Source organism: Euprymna scolopes, chromosome 21, assembly GCF_053919585.1.
Source record: "Euprymna scolopes isolate OS-2025 chromosome 21, ASM5391958v1, whole genome shotgun sequence".
NCBI lineage: Eukaryota > Metazoa > Mollusca > Cephalopoda > Sepiida > Sepiolidae > Euprymna > Euprymna scolopes.
Window position 1 is genome coordinate 104,844,085 of NC_136502.1, and position 12,870 is coordinate 104,856,954.

General features: G+C 33.9%; 1 protein-coding gene and 1 long non-coding RNA gene across 2 annotated transcripts in view; one reads left to right on the forward strand and one right to left on the reverse strand.

Moving 5' to 3' along the window:
* The window catches only part of LOC145242651 (protocadherin gamma-A11-like), a 275,878-nt gene extending 274,353 nt beyond the window's left edge, over positions 1–1,525 (reverse strand). Inside the window, exon 1 of the mRNA XM_080105773.1 lies at positions 1,181–1,525. The gene's annotated coding sequence lies outside the window, so the exon portion shown is untranslated. The remainder of the gene's footprint in view (positions 1–1,180) is intronic.
* The window catches only part of LOC145242658 (uncharacterized), a 320,876-nt gene that overhangs the window by 243,744 nt on the left and 64,262 nt on the right, over positions 1–12,870 (forward strand). The window lies entirely within an intron of this gene.

Consider the following 12,870-nt stretch of genomic DNA (forward strand, 5'->3'; position numbering starts at 1 on the left):
AAATTATTCCCAACTCGCATTTAGGTAAGAATGCACTTTCGTATAAATAACTGAATTCATTCAAAAAGTATCGCAAAACAAAAACAAATAACATCTATATATAAGCAAGGTATACACAATTATGAATGATATATACAATTATGAATGATATCTAAATTTAAACAAAAATTATGAGGGTTAATTATTCTTAATTTACTATATAAATTGACAATTGGCAATTAATTGTTGTTATAAAAATTGGCAATTCACCATTTATACGGTAAAATTTCCCCAAAAAGGAAAAAATATTCAGAAAACAATTTTTAGAATATATTTATATGTTCAAAGTATAAATAAATAATTATGTTGTTAATCTAATTTAAAAATAAACAAACAAAACTCGACATTATTATATATTTTCGTTTTACTTCACAATCGTTAATAAATAAGAAAAGATCCCTAAAAAAAAAAAAAAATGAAAATATTCAGAAAACTGGGTCCATTTAAAATCGTTAAAAAGGAAACATGCTTCCATTACGCATTTAAAAAAAACACACACACACAAAAGAAAAATTATTCCATTTTAGGGAATTAACTGATTTTAAATGAATAGTATTTTAAATCTGAAAATGTTGGATATTTATTTATTTTTCAGCAATTGTTAATTTATAAAACGATCCCTAAATAAGCGAAAAGAAAAGGCAGAAAAACTGGGTTCATTTTAATATTGAATTATCGAAACTCGGAAGGACATGCTCCATTGTTATTTTCCTTAAAATCCTGCAGGATCCCTTTAATGCAACGCAACTGCATTTATTGGAGAAGAAAAAGGGGACAAAAGGTTGCTGTGCTGTGAATATCTGACATTATTGGAATGATCTGAGGGGAGTTATTTTGGATCCTTGAAGGCGTAAATTAAAAAGTGATTTTAGTTTGGAAACAGATAACTTGGATATATTTCACCTAAATTTTATACGGAACGCGATCCCTTTTTTTTTTCGAAATTAGAATTTATGCAATACTTCTGCAACGATGGCGACGGTGGTGGGGAAAGGCAACGGAAAACAATGCCACGTGTTCTTTGCTTTCTTTTTCCCTTTCCCGTTTTCCCTGGCATGCATTATACCGATATTTACAAACAGTAAAGGGGTTTAAATCATTTAAAAAAAAAAGAAATCAATTCAATAAAACTCAAACTTACCTACAAGAGGGGGTCCACACTCGTGTTCGATTAGTTTTCCAATCATGGGTTCGATTAAGGTGGCGATTATTGCGTAAAAACCGATCGAGTTCTTAGAGTGATTAGAGCGGTGTTGTTGTTTTTGGGTCGGAGCGGCCTTTGTGAATTTCGACGACAACCGAGTATGTAAGGATTGAGAGGGAGAGGAGAACGAAGAAGAGGTGGTGAGGGGGTTGTTTCGGGCAGATTGGGCTGCGCATGTTGGTTTCTGTGTACATGTCTTTCAGAGGAGGGGGGGGGGTCGGGATTATGATGCGGAAGAAGATGAGGGCAGTTGCTAGCGAGCATGTCAAATCCCTCTCGTTCTGTCTGTATCTATCTTTATCCCCCCTCTTTCTCCCATATTGGGATTTTGCTAATAAAGCTTTCAATTAACGATACATACCAGTTTAAACTTTAAAGTACTTGTGAGGTGCTTGAAAGTGGGAGGGCTGGTGTAAATGCGTATAAGTAAAAAAAAAAAGAAGGGAGAGAGGAAGTTAGTGAATATTATTCAGGGTTGCCTTTTTTATTGCTTCCATGTATCAACCCCTACAATGCATGTTCACAAATAGTAGCAATAGCCCTTACTGCTCACCCCCCCCCTCTCGCTTTTATTGATTTTCGCTAGCTTGACAATTCTAAGGGCTAAATCCTAGCCAAGATTGCGCCTTTTTGGTGGAAGGACTTGCTTCTTGCATAATAAGTAAATAAATATGCAATTTGAAGGCATTGCTTTCAAACGTCCAGATGCACAGAAAGGAAAATGTAATGACGTACTATTATTTAATAATAATAATGATAATAATAATGCCATTATTATTATTATTATTATTATTATTATTATTATTATTATTATTATTATTATTATTAAGGTGATATTATTTAACAATAATAATAATAATACTATCATTATTATTATTATAATTAATAAGAATAATAATACCATTATTATTATTAATAATAATAATAATAATAATAATAATAATAATAATAATAATAATAATAATAATAATAATAAATAGTTGAAAAGAGTTGGTTTTTTTTTTGTTTTTTTTTTACAAAGGCGTCACCACATTATCAAGGCCCAGAGGCCACTCAAGGATAAGGGTTAAAGAGTGTACAGTAGAAATTGGTCAATATAGTAATCATTAGTAATGAAAATTTGGTAAATTTAATAACTTATATGGAACGGCTCATCAAGAACTTATTTACTTTAGACTTGAACACAACCATATTGTAGTCAGCCGGAAAGCAGGAAAACGGAAGACAATTCCACAGGCGTGCAGTTCTAAGAAAGAAGCTTTGTTCATGGAATCTACGTTTAGGTTTAGGCACAGATAAAGAGTGGGGGAAATTATTGATAGTGTTTACAGCTAGACGAGTGTTTCTTGTGAAAATTTGGCGAGGGGGGACCATAGATTGAAGCTCAGTTGAACACTTTCCATGAAAATAACGATACATCAGAGACAAACTCGCAACATCTCTTCTGTGAGATAGAGGTTGCAAGGAGGAGAAAAGGACATCTCCTACGAGGCTACGAAGTCTATTTTGAACTCTATCAAGGCAGGACAAGTCCTTTCTAGCAGCTCCTGCCCAGATGTGGCAACAGTATTCCATCCTTGGACGTACCTGGCTCTTATATAGGTAGAGAATAGCATCAGCAGTGAGATATCTACTGGATCGATAGAAAGATCCCACCATTTTTCCAGCGGCCTTGGCAACAGATTTGATATACGTGTTCCATTTAAGATCAGGAGTAATGGTCAAGCCCAGAAGCTTGTCAAAACTTGAGGCCTCCTGAAGACGAGAGCCATTCATTTCAATTGATGACAAATGTGAATTAGAATGTTGATGATGTAAAGAGAGAAGCTTGGTTTTAGATGCATTAAAAGTAACCAGCCATTCCTTTCCCCATTGTACTACGTGCTCAAGATCAGAGGAGAGAGAATTGGAGAGAACTTGGTCGTTTACTGTCTTAGATGTGGTACCATAAATGGTAGTGTCGTCAGCATAAATGTCTACAAATGATGTAAGGATATGATTTGGAAGATCATTAATGTAGATCAGGAAAAGAGTTGGGCCCAGGATGGATCCCTGAGGGACACCGGCATTAATACTGTGAGCTTCTGATTTTTGTCCCTCAACTACTACTCTTATGAACCTATCAGAAAGAAATGATTTAATAATTGAGAAGACTTTTCCAGCTATACCATAGCTAGCGATCTTATGAAGTAAACCTTTATGCCATATCCTATCAAAGGCTTTAGATATGTCAAGAGCAATTGCCCTAGAAAGATTGCCACCGTCGAGAGATTTGCTAATCCTATGCGATATAACTGTAAGGACATCTGCTGTAGATCTAGCAGAACGGAAATTTTTTTTTATTTGGTTGCCTTCCTGTTTACTAAGATATGTTATAGTTAATTATTATTTGGTTCCATGCAAGTTAGTATTTTTATTCCTTCATCTATTGTATAAAGGGTAGTATCTGTTTTTTATTTTCTTTTACTTTTAAAAAATGTTCTTATCAATAATAAATTGTTCACTTCAAAATTCAAAATAGATTGTTATGTTGGGCATAAAAATTCCCGAGTTCGAAAAAATTGATAATTTTTTTTAGATGACATCATCCAAAACCTTGTAACAACGATAACGAAAATGATTATAATAGTCCGAAAAATCCCCAAAATACAATTGTTATTTTTTTTATATTATAACTAATTAATAACTAACCGGTTTTGCCTGCTCGCAATCACTTGGTTTAATTCTTATTCACTACTTGACATCATTGAAACGAAACTTATTGATAAGTGAAAGATAAAATTATAATTTTTCATGGAAATCACTCAAGACAAGGCGTGAAGCCACTTAATGTAAGGAGCTAACAATAAAAATGATGATTATCGCAAAGACAGGAGATCCTTATTTGCTTTAGTCTTGAAAATGTCAAGGTTAAAAGTAAGGTGGAAACAGTCAGCAGGAAAAGAGTTCCACCACAAGCTTGCAGTTCTTGAAAAGAAACAACTCTAATAGGAAACTGTATCATAATGAGGTATTAAAACAACGAATTGATGAAGACTACTAGACCAACAAGTCAAACGAGCTGGAACAAAGGAAGCAGAGAATAGATCAGACAATTTTGAAGAACACATGCCATAATAGTGTTTATAGGAAAGACTGAGACTAGCAACATCACGTCTGTGAAAGAGAGGTTGCAGAAAAGAAGATAGGGTGGGGGCAATCAAACTACAGATACATTTAATTTATTTATCAATTTACTGTGAACCTTCAAATGGGACACAGATTCACCAATGCAAATATGACAACAATACGCCATACATTGTTTGATAGTAGATTTGTAGTGATAGAGATAGAGACTCAGCTGTGAGAACGTGTTTATAGAGTGATAGAGAAAACTTACTTTACGAGACGCAGAAAGAGCATCGAATCTAATATATCGACTTCAAGCAAGATTTGATTAGAGGAAAAGATCAAGAAGATTCGGAGTCGATTTTTCCTCGGAAGCAAAGCCATCCATAAAAATCTTAGGAAGAAAAGGGGCACGCCTACGATTGAAAGACACAAGCTGAATCTTAACAGGATTAAACAAAACAAGCCACTTCGTATCCCAATTTATAACTAAAACCAAGTCAACTACTAGATAATCTGCGTATTTCAACTGGCCCAAGGATATGGGCAAAAAGCACCTCTCTATATATACACCACAAAGTTTGCTGGACACAGGTAAATTCATTTTTATTATGAAGAATGTCAACTTGGCTCCAACTCCTGTCCCATCACTGCAGTGTTGCATCCATGCAGTGTTGCATCCATTGCCTGTTTTACAAATATTTTAATGGAATATGCTCTGATGCGCTCATTGCACTTGTGCCACCTTGACATACATATCCCTGACAAACCCTCTTAGCAACAAAATCGCCCCTCTTCACTGTTGAGGTCCCTAATTGATCGAAAGCTTTCCACTCTAATAGCTTCTTTCCTTGAATAGCTATACTTTGGAATTACCTTCTTTCTACCTGCTTCACTAACTGTACTGACATGCAGAAGTTTAAATGTAACATAAACCAACATCTTGTTAATCTTTCCTAAGCATGGTTCCGAATAGTGGCCCCTTACGTCCAAGTGGTGATATACCTAGTTTGAGAGTAAAGGTGAGTAAAAGTATATATATATATATCAGATATTAAAATTAAGCCTCCACTGCTTTGCTCATAAAAATTAAAATTTGCCTTTATTTGTTACTAGCGAGGGGTACCCGGCATTGCCCGGGTGTTTGGGGGGGGGGGGTTAAAAAAAAAAGTAAGTATGAGGATCGAACCCGAACCCTTGAGGCAAAGTTGTAAATTAAAGTGTGAAAAAAAAAGTGCGATGTTAACCATTGGCCCACCGCGAGATGCTAACGTTTAAATTTATTTAATTAGTTGGATTTAGCAGGTGCCCGTTTTAAATGAGGTCAAATTTTGACTGCGGGATAGTATTCATTTACTGCTGAACGCTCCCCCCCCCCGAAGATGTTATAGGAAAAAGACTAACCCACATGCGGCGAGTGACAAATATTGAATATTTATCTTCCCGAAATCGAGCAAATTAAATAGACAGGCGAGCTTCGTTGTTAACTGTGAGATATTACGATTTGTATGTGATATAAAAAGTTTTAAAAAGTTGTTAAGCGAGCGACCGCTTCTCTGAAAAAAGCCTTTTGTTGACATACAGAAAAAGCGAACACACATACATACATACACACATTTTCGCTTTTATATATATAGATTATCATATATTAAGATTAAGCCTCCATTTCTTTGATCATAAAATTAAAATTTACATCCATTATTATTTAAGTAAGTCAGAAACATGAACGTTCACTATTGTTGTAGACGTTATCAAATAATTAATATTAATAATTACTATAGAGTTATTATAGTTGAGTTATTATTAATTGAAGTTAAGAAAGATTAAAACATTCGGTTTTTTTTTACTTGAGAGTCACCACTTATCAAGGCCGAAACTTCAATCGAGGAAAAGGATTAATGAATGTAAGCTGGTAGTGTAATAATCGTTAATAGTATAAATTGGGTAGAATTTGATTATTTATAGGGACGGCTCAGCAAGAACTTGTTTACATTGTATTTGAAGGCTACCATGTTGTATTCAACCTGGAAGCAGGCCAGTGGAACAGTGTTCCACAGGTGGGCAGTTATAGGAAAGAAACTTTGTTCATGGTATCTGCATTTAGATTTAGGTACAGATAGAGAGTGGGGGAAATCGTATATAGTGGTTGTAGTTAGTCGAGTGTTTCTTGTGAAGGTTTGGCAAAGGGGAACGATAGATTGGAGTTCAGTCGACATGACAAAATAAGGGAAGTGAGAGTTACACGGTTGCCGAAAGTAAAGCGAAGATCCACTTTCCACTTTCCTTAAAGCTTCCGGTATGAATCCACCTCTAATGAGTGAATGAATGATTGCACAAATTTTTTTCTTGATCTTTCTTTTTTCTTTTTTTTTTTTTTTTTGCAAAGGAGTCACCACTTATCAAGACCTGGAGGCCACTCGAGGATAAGGGTTAATAAGCATACAGTGGTCAATGGGACAATGTCGTAATTATTGTTAGTAGTGGAAATTTGATAAATTGGATTACTTAAGGGAACAGCTCATCAAGAACTTGTTTACATTGGACTTGAAGATGACCATATTATAGTCAGCTGGAAAGCAGGTAAATGGAAGAGAGTTCCACAGTTCTAAGAAAGAAACTTTGTTCATGGAATCTACGATTAGGTTTAGGCACAGATAAAGAGTGGGAGAAATTATTGATAGTGTTTTGAAACTATTAGAGTAGAAGGTTTTTTTCCTGAAGATGAGATATACCTTGAAAGTTTGGGAAACTTAACACCACAATATAATCCTGTTTCGAAACGTCATGTTAATAAATAAATATTTTATAATTAACAATTATTGCATTTTTATCTGAAACAAGTGACAGTGCCACTTTGATGTAGTGGGCTACTCTCTGGGAGATGATTTGCAGGAGTACTCTGTAGGGATTTGGGCAGCAAGATGTCTGTTTACACTTGAACTTCTGCATATCAGTACAGTCAGGAAAACAGGGAATTCCAAAGTCTAGCAGTCCTAGAGAAGAAACTATTAGAGTAGAAGGCTTTCTTACATCTGGGGATCTCTGTTGTGTAGGGGTGTGATTTTGCTGCTTTTCAGGTTTGCTGGGGGTATTTATATCCGGGGGGGGGGTCAAAGGGGCTTGTAGTTCGTCAGAGCACCTGCCATTAAAATACTTGTAAAACAGGCAGAGGGATGCAACATTTCATCGATGGGACAGTGGTTGAAGCCTCGCTGACAGTGCGAGACCTATTAGATTGTCGACTCTTTTGACCACTAAGAGTGAGAGACTAGTAGCAGATGCACCAGCCCAAATGTGGCAACAATACTCAATACATGGGAAAATGGTGGCCTTGTAGAAATATAGGATATTCTTAGGCATAAGTAACTTTCTAGCATGGTAAAGAGAGCCCATCTTCTTTACAACAGCCTTGGCAATACCCTCAATGTATTTGTTCCAACTCATGTTCCCTGTGAACGTTAAGCTGAGGAGTTTGAAAGAAGTATTTTCATGTAATGTATCTTTAACCAAAGCTATCAATGGTTGAGAAGGTTTCTTCGAATTATTAAAGGAAACAAGCTTAGTCTTGGATGCTTGAATGTTACCATCCATTTTTGTTCCCATTCCACTACAGACTGAAGGTCTTCGTCCAGGTTTTCCACTATTGCCTTGAATACGTGGTCATCATTTTCCTTCATGTCTGTTATAGAGTGTGGTGTCGTCAGCAAATATACCCATCTCAGAGGCAATTTTATCAGAGAGGTCATTTATGAATGTCAGGAATAATAATCTTGTCTCGTACCCAACGGTGTTTTTTTTTATTATTTAAAACTGCTTTGTCATTCCCTCCAAACACAACGCCTTACATTTTTTTTTAATTTTTAAGAGAGACCCAAGATTTTAAGAGTAAAAAAAAAAAAAAAAAACAACTTTTTAAATTGATTACTAAGCACAATTAAACTTTTATAATTGCGATATGAAGCAATTTTGAAAAAAAAAAATGTCAACCGTTGCTGTTATATTTGACTATGGTTGTCTGACTCCACCCAAAGAATTCAGCATTTAATTTTTGGTGTTAATATTCTTAGATATTAAAAAAAAAAAAAAAAAAAAAGTTTGTTTTTGCTAAATCCCCCAAAACATTTAATTTTCTTTTATTCAGTAACTTTTTAGAAATTTCATTCTTAATCAAATATTCTGTTTATTTAGTCAGAATGACCCCAGCTCAAAAAGAAAGATGTCACCCAGGAAATCGTTTTATAAAATTTATAACCTTTTCTTTAATTATTTCTTGATACAAATAAACTTCAGTCTGTGCCTGACTTGTCCACCAAGTTTTAGTCATGAATGTCCAACAGTCTTTGTTTTATCGCCATTCACTGATAAGCACCCGTGTATATAACATGCGAAGTTGTCAACAACTTTGCTCTCTTACCTTGATTTTAGTTTTGATGATCGATTTCAATTTAGGAAGAATCTGGAAATTATTTTTATGGACATCATTTTTTGCGATAACTTTATAGATAAAATCTGAGGGGAGGTATGTTCGAGTGAGTGAAAATCCTATTCAGGATCAAACCTACTGATGAGACGATTCCCAAAGTACTCTGTCAATTATATTGAATAACTAGAAGATGTATCTGGCGTTGCTCAGTACTAAATGTAACGTTACATTCCTTTAAAAAAATAACGTAAATAAAAAATAAAAAAACGGAAAGAAACTGAAACATGTACATGCGAGTATTATGGGGGGGGGGTTCTAAAAAATTCATTTCTGTTAAATTAAAAAAAAAATACTCGAGTTGAGATCGAAACCAAAACCTAAACACAGTGAGTCAAGTATGATAACTATTGGGCCAACTGAACATAATCTCCAAAAGGAGTTTTTTAACCTTCTTATTCTTAACATAATGTAAACGATTAGCGTATGCGTAGTCATGAAACAGTTAGCAAATAGATAAACATCCGATGGCCTGCACGTACCAATTTTTAAATTTTGACCCCTTAGCAGACTTTCTTCCAGATGAAAACCGATTAAAATTTTTCCACACATCTGAATCACATATATACCAAAGTTCAAGTCTGTAGATCAAAAGTTCGTTGAGTATATAGGTTGATAAGTATCCTCACACACACATTCTCACTTTTATAGATATATAGACGTAACAAAGACTGTTTGACATGCATGGCTGAAACTTGGTGGACAAGCATGGCATATACCGAAGTGTGATTTTTATTAACGATTCTATAGGGGAAAGGGAAGCACTTGGGGGAGGGGGAAATCTGTATGAACGCCTTATTCAAACCGATTTACAAAGGCAAAGAATTCAAGTGGCCGCTTCCTCCCTTTAAACGTTTTCAACAACTGATATGGTCTCTATCCTGAAAAGAAAAGAAAAGAGAAAATACATTTCAATTAAATTTTAAAATCATGAAATGGAAATATGTGATCATTCGCAATAAAACCTCCATCACTACATTACCTGCTACATTACTCCTATAAATTCGTTTATCTTTTGTGTGCATTGATATTCATATTAAAGACGCTATTTTATATTTATTTAAAAAGAAAATACAATTTTGTTATATATGGATCGTGCAATTGCATTCATCTGCGAAAGATCTAGCTAGTTTGCATATTCTTTTAAACATTCATTTTAATTAATTCTCTATTAGTTTTTTTCGGTTTTCTTATGGGATGATAATCTTTAGTTAACTATTACGTGTAATTATATTCATGCAGATATTCTACATGATTTAGACTTGTGTAATATTTGCATAAAAAGTTTATAGTAAACACAAAATTGTTTCCATATATATTTATGTATACGTATATATTTTTGTTTAATCTCTCTCTCTCTCTCTCTCTCTCTCTCTCTCTCTCTCTTTATCTATCTATCTATCTATCTATCTATCTATCTATCTATCTATCTATCTATCTATAAAAGTGAACGCGTCTGTGTATCTGTGTGTCTGTGTACATTTCCCTACGCAATAATTCTGTCAATTTTTAGTCTACAGACTCAGGGTACTGAGATTTGGGAAAATCTATGTGATTGGTTTTCGGCCAGAAATTTGGCGATTAAGGGGTCAAAATTCAACGATTTGACCTTTGAGAACTCTACCAAACTAGTCCAACAATTTTGGGTCTAAACACTTGAAATATATATAGGTTCCTTGGACATGGTTCTAACTTAATAACTTGATTTGAGCCCAAAACAATAAATTTTAAGGAGTCATAATAGGGGTCAAACTTTAAAAAATTTACCTTTTTTTTGTTTTTTTTTTAGCTCAGTATACACCTCCAAACACCCTGGCAACGCCGGGCACCCATGCTAGTATATATATCTATATATATAAAAATGTAATTCTTGGTTCGTTCAAAGTCGATAGAACCATATTTCTACATTACCAATTTAATTGAAATTTTCAGAAAATTTATCTGTAAAGTCAAGGAATGTTTGCATGTTATTAAAATAAATTAAGATCGTTAACATCGCAAATTATAAAAATATATTAAATAAAATAAAAAATATTTTTCGTAACTGCGAGACTGTCCACCATTTCATTTCCGGTAGAAATGAGCCTTTCACGTGCACCACACGTTGACAACTTGCGAATTACAACATTTAACTATCTAATTAATAGATGGGTAAAAAAAAAATCCCTATTTTTTTAAATTATATATATATATATATATATATATATATATATATATATATATATATATATATATATATATATATATATATTGTACTTTAACCTTACAATTGAATAAAAAAAAAAAAACTTTAATTAAACTTGGAAATACGATTTAAAAAATAGCGCGGATCGGTAAGTGCACTAGCACCATTTGTTTATCTTAATTTTTTACTTTTAAAAGCTTTCCTGGCGAAACCTACCTAAAATAAATTTGTCTAATTCTTAATTTCTTATGTTATTGAAAAAAAAAAAAAAGAAGGTAAATATGAAGAATTACTCCACCCTCGAAAATTCCTTTAAAATTACCACTTTTTTAGGTTTTCGGGGTCGCTGAAAACGAAAATAAAGTTTATAATTAAGGCAAACGAGTAGTTTCCAAGATATGAAAAAATGTTAGTTTAAAAAAGGGAAGGATCACTTTTCCATAATAATTTAACGTAAAATGATCACCCACTTTGTGGCCACGATTTTTTTTGGGGGGGGGGCTTTCTTTCTACCCTTGGAAAATCCTTTAAAATTACCTGTTTAAATTGGTTGGAGGGGCGGGGCCGCCAAAACACACACTCCACCCCCCACACAGAAAAATGTCCCTCTCTCAGGTGGCCAGAAAGTGGGTGCTCATTCTAAGTTAAATTTACATTGAAAAGTAATTTCTTCATATCATGAAACTTTCTTTTTGCGACGGAAACGGTTTGCAGGTTCGTTTTTAGTACATTGAAATCTACAATAAAATATTTCGTTATATACGAATGTGAGACGGGCCTTAAAGTTAAAATAATACCGGATTTTTTGGGCAGATTTGCCGTTTAGTTGTATAATATTCTCAAACCAGGTAATCACTAAAAGGGACTATTAAAAGTCGTCATCTTTAATGAGCGAAAGTTTAAAACCACTAATTATATATCAGCCTACGTCACAGTAACATATATTGAGTGAGTTCCTAACAGTATTTTGTATAGTTTTTTAGTTTAAACTCATTTTCCCAAAATTTCCCCAAACTTAACGTGTTCGATACAGTCTGCCGCCATTTGTATTTTTCAAATATACCAATAAACACTGCATGTTTTAGAACCGATTAAACATTATACATTACATAAAAACACTACAATGTTATCCAGTTAGGTAGAACATTTACTTTTCTTGCCTTTGATAACATTTATTTCTTATATATTTATTTTTTGACAACTTCTTTGTATCTGTGCTTAGTAATACAAACCCTTTTCATTTAATGTAACGCTTAGTCGGCTCGAAAAACAGTGTTTATCGGTGTATTTGAAAGATACAAATGGTGGCGGACACTGTTGATTACGTTAAGTTTGAAAAAGTGAGTTAAAACTAAAAAACTATACAAAATACTGTCACAAACCCACCGATTATGTCAGCCTATGTCATGGTAACATATATTCGGTGGGTTTTTGACACTGTATTGTATAGTTTTTAGTTTTCAACTTACTTTCCCAAACTTAACGTATTTAACAGAGTCTGCAACCATTTCTGTTTTTCCAGCCGATTAAACATTTTACATTGCATAAAAACACTAAACAATTATCCAGTTAGGTAGAAACGTAACTTACCTTTGCTTTCATTTATTTGTTTTTGGACAACTTTTTCGAATCTGTGTATAGTACCCCCACCCTCCATCACTCAAATATTAATTACTAACTCACATTTTTGTATACAGAAAAAAAAAAAAAAAAACATTTAGCGTTTCAACATTTTTGCTACATTCAGCTTTATCCACTGATTGTTTGTCGAGCCCAAGCCATGATTGACGGTAATCCCGAGGATCCGGATCCAATTCTGCAAGAGTACCATTTTTTTTCATTTTCGCCTTTTTT